Source organism: Etheostoma spectabile, chromosome 14, assembly GCF_008692095.1.
Source record: "Etheostoma spectabile isolate EspeVRDwgs_2016 chromosome 14, UIUC_Espe_1.0, whole genome shotgun sequence".
In the NCBI taxonomy this organism is placed as follows: Eukaryota; Metazoa; Chordata; class Actinopteri; order Perciformes; family Percidae; genus Etheostoma; species Etheostoma spectabile.
The window spans coordinates 10959687-10964126 of record NC_045746.1 but is presented as its reverse complement, the minus strand read 5'-3'; the positions used below and the strand labels follow the sequence as shown (position 1 = coordinate 10964126).

Sequence of the window (4440 nt, the reverse complement as noted above, 5' to 3'; positions counted from 1 at the left end):
CCCCGAAAAAGCACAAAGATCTAGTCGGGAGCGGTTTTTCGTAAAATAAGAGCAATGTAAATGCATCCCATTAACCTGTGAGACACAATGCAATTATGGCTTAATCCTCTCCACACACAGACTGAACTGTGGAGTTGAGGGCAGCAGACACCCAATAGACTGGAGTTTCTAACTCAGCTGGGAACGATTTGGGTCTTTTTCATTACAGAGAAATACTGTGCTAACTGTATAACTGGTCATTTGTACAACCAACTGTACTGACTCTGTCAGAGGAATGAATGTGTGGGAACACACAGCCACGTCTTAGAGCTATCAAACTTTAACTTTGGCCTGGTCTTTGGCACATGCCACATCCCGAGTCCCTCTAGTCGAAATGTGTATACTGTTGGTTTAATTGGCCAAACACGTGATGAGTTTCATGTATGTGTTTTTGTACAGTCAATTTGTTAGTGTGTGTTTTTAAAAAAACAGCAGTGACTGTTAATCAAAGCTTCAGGTTTCACTGGTGCGGTTACTGTGTGTGTGTGTGTGTGTTTTTTGTGTTGGTAGCACAATAGCAGGCAGGTGGTGGTGGTGGCGAGTGTCACCTGGCATACCTATACCAGATGCTTTAGGTGCCCTAATAAATACTTCACTTCGCCAGCTGCCCTCCAGTGCCCTCCTGTTGCCGCTATCTCCCGGGGTTGCCAGATGCTGGATGGCGACCCCTCCCCCATCCACGCACCATTCTTGTTCGGGATACGGGGGAAATTTAACTCTGCTAATCCACTCTGTAGTGAATGAGGTTTGATAAGAAACGCTGAAGGGACAAAGAGCAGGGGGGTTGACACACACACACACACACACACACACACACACACGCACGCACACACGCACACACACGCGAGCGTTGCCTTTCAAGCACACAGGGGAGATCTCTTTGCCAACACGAAAGAGCATCTCCTGTTGCCGGGCAGCTGCTTGCCAGTAGAGAGAGAGAGTGTGTGTGTATGTGTGTGTGTGTGTGTGTGTGTGTGTGTGTGTGTGTGTGTGTGTGTGTGTGTGTGTGTGTGTGTGTGTGTGTGTGTGTGTGTGTGTGTGTGTGTGTGTGTGTGTGTGTGTGTGTGCTGAAACAGTATTCCACCTGTTGCAACAAACACGAGTCATTTGCTGTGTCATCTTTGTTTGCTGAGCGAGGATGTATGCTCTGCTATAAAAACTCAACCACCAGTCTCAGTTCAGCGTCCCCCCCCCCGCCCCCCAGCACAGCTGTGCTTCTTTGGCCGTCGTCCACACTGGAACAAGACAGCTGTCTCTATTCACTCAACATCCTCCTTCCTCTTGCCTTATAGTTCCTCTTCCACTTTTTGTCCCTTACCTCCTTTTGTCTGTTGTCCATGTTCGACGTGTCTGCAGCAGGTCAAGTTTAGGTGAACGATATTTCTGTAGATTTGGCCAAATTGATGATTCACTTGATCTTTCTGTTTGGTGTGCTGTGATGATCTAATATCTGCACTTACACTCCACCCTCCATCATCTTCACCTTCACTTTACAGGCCCTGTTTTAACGATCTAAGCGAACCGCGTGAACGCCTGACGCAGGTGCGTTTAGGGCCTGTACGAATCCATTTTGGCTGGGAAAAAAAAGCGCCCATGAACCAGGCGCGTGGTTTTAAATTGTTGTACTTAGTGTCTAATTAATCATAGATGTGTCGTGGGTGTAACATGCAATAAACCAATCAGTGTCATCTCCCATTCCCTTTAAAAGCCAGGTGCATTTGTACCTTGGCGCATTGCTGTCATGATGGCGGATTTGCTAAGTAGGAAGGAAAGATTTCGGATCTGCGTGAAGCGTGGGAGCAGATCATATGTGGCAAAATGACAATGAAATGCGGCGTTATTGACTCTGGACCGAGTTTTTGTTGGTCAATGGCACGATCACTTTCCGCTGCCTCAGCACGCCCATGGGCGCAAAGACGGGTGCAGGTGCATTTGCTATTTAAACGACGTGGGAGCTGGACGGGAAACTGACAACTGCGTCTGGCTGAAACTAGCCAAGATACTTGGCTTTGAGTTGCGCCGGGTGACGGATAGACCTCTTGATCACTTAAAAGGATCACATGACCATTTAGATGTGAATAAGCTGCTAGTCTATTGAAGAGTACTACTGTGGATCTCTACAGTTCCATTCAGCTCCACAAAGCATTCTAGCGTCTTGTAGCTCAATCTTTGGCAACTTTACTGTTTGGTTCCCTCTCACCGCACTCATAGCGTCGTCTTCGGACGCAGCAGGCAAATTCTGCGTCTAAAAAAAAAAAAGAGTAAAGGCACAGAAACCTCGATAAACACAGCACTCAAAGGTAGACAGACAAAGCTAGCAACTAGCTAGTAGCATTAGCTGAGAGATTCCTTCCTCAGGAGTGGGTAGAGAACAATAAACAGAGTTAATTACTGGACATTTATTCATCAGGTGGACACTAACATTTCTCCAAATGACAACAAATCCTGTTTTAGCTAGATGTGTACATGAGCAACTTTCACCACATAACTCTAAAAGGTGATATTGTCACAATGTTGTGTTAACAGCTTTTTTTTGCTGCCCCGAAGAGGCCAAAAAGATCAATACAGGTGTTGGTTGTCATTAAAATGCAAGTTTTAAGCAAACGTCTGACAATTTTGTTTTAATTAAACTGTGAACTGTGCGTTTTTCAACTGTCTCAACACCATTTGTACAACGATATACAAGAGATGTGGGATAATAAATAATGGATACAGTACATCTTGGCATGCCATTGCTGCTTTGCAACTAAGATGGTGATTGTGTTTTGTATCTGTGGATACGCAGGATGTGGATGGATGGAAAGGTACGTCATATACTGCATCTCCTTTAAACGCTTTGTGTCATTCTTATCTTTTCCAGCCCTCTCTCTCTCTCTCTCTCTCTCACTGGACGAGGTTGCATTTGTGTGTACGCGTACATGAAAGCGTCGCACTTGCTAGAAAACAAGGGTGTAAACTCGCCCCACACCTGTTGGGCCAGCTAGATCAGATTACCTTCACTCTCCGTCCACCCAGCTACCCATGTGTTGTTCCTGTCTCTCTGTGTGTCTCATCTATCCTTTACTCACTCACTCACTCACTCACTCACTCACTCAGTTGGGACTAAAAGATTCTGACATCACTGTTACTTAACACTCACAGGGCCTCAGTCAAGCAAAACTGTGTATCCTGACTACAGGCAGAGTGTGTGTGTGTGTGTGTGTGTGTGTGTGTGTGTGTGTGTGTGTGTGTGTGTGTGTGTGTGTGTGTGTGTGTGTGTGTGTGTGTGTGTGTGTGTGTGTGTGTGTATTGGGGGGAATTAAAAAAACAAAAAACTCTCAGAGGGGGCTAGCACCCTCCACATTGAATGTGCCACTTATTAACATTAATATGACCTCAAATCACCATTTTCTGTATGGGTAATTAAATATACTAATTAACCATTCCCCCATATCCACACACCCACACACACCCCCACACACACCTCCTATAAGCTTACACTCACATACAGACGCACTTAAAGGCAAGACCAATTAAGCTTGTTTTAATTTGAGCTGGCTGACCTAATGCTTTAATCCCCAAAGCAACCACAGTTGAATCCATCAAGAACCACGTACCCGGAAAAAAAAAGAAAAAAAAGGAAAGAAAAGTATTTAAGACTCTGAACACCCACCCCCTCCCTCACTGACGGTCGCTACTGAAATCTGTGAACTGTCAAACTAGGTTAAACTTGTGCCTTCGAGGCATGCGCTACTGAGTGCGGTATATTTACATGTAGCGGTTTAGGTCATTGTCTTGCATCTCTTGCAGACTTCATTGTGTTTGCCTGAGTAAAGCCCTCTGTCATCTCCGATTTGTCTTCCCCCTTGACCCATTGGTCTGCCTAGCCTCCGGTGACCTGTTGCCAGAGTTTGTGTGGTCGGTGCGAATTCCTGGCAAGTCTGCAATGCTTCAAGAGCTTAGCCCGCTCAGCTGAGGCCTGCCGGCATCTGTGCGAGCGTGAGCGTGTGTGTGCGTGCGTGCGTGTGTGGGGGGCACAGAACAGAAAAGAGGTCAGCAGTCACAGCAAGGGAGTAAGGTGAAGACGGACGGTGCAGACAGAAAGGCGGGATGAGCGGGGTTACAGAGCAAAACCCTGGGTTAGGGCAATCCCAGCGAGGGGAGGACACAAGGACATGGCTGTCTGAAGTATTAACATGTGGGACCATGATCCTGGGGGGGAAGGGCAGAACATCTTTTACAGAAAAATTGCAGCATTTAACACTTTACTCACACTCTCATGTGAAGAAATGGGGATTCCACATGGATTCCAGCGATATATATTTCATCAAATAACCCCTGTCCTTCAGCAGCTCCATTGGCTTCCAGCTCAATTCAGAATACAATTTAAAATCCATCTGCATACTTTCAAAGCCATCCGTA

At 46.1% G+C, this 4440-nt stretch overlaps 1 protein-coding gene and 1 long non-coding RNA gene across 4 annotated transcripts in view; one reads left to right on the top strand and one right to left on the bottom strand.

Annotated features, from left to right (window-relative positions):
* LOC116701201 (uncharacterized) overlaps positions 1 to 2034 on the top strand; it is a 16731-nt gene extending 14697 nt beyond the window's left edge. The window contains exon 3 of the long non-coding RNA XR_004334851.1: positions 1937 to 2034. This is a non-coding gene — a long non-coding RNA (uncharacterized LOC116701201). The remainder of the gene's footprint in view (positions 1 to 1936) is intronic.
* Positions 1 to 4440, bottom strand: part of trit1 (tRNA isopentenyltransferase 1) — a 66050-nt gene that overhangs the window by 29465 nt on the left and 32145 nt on the right. The window lies entirely within an intron of this gene.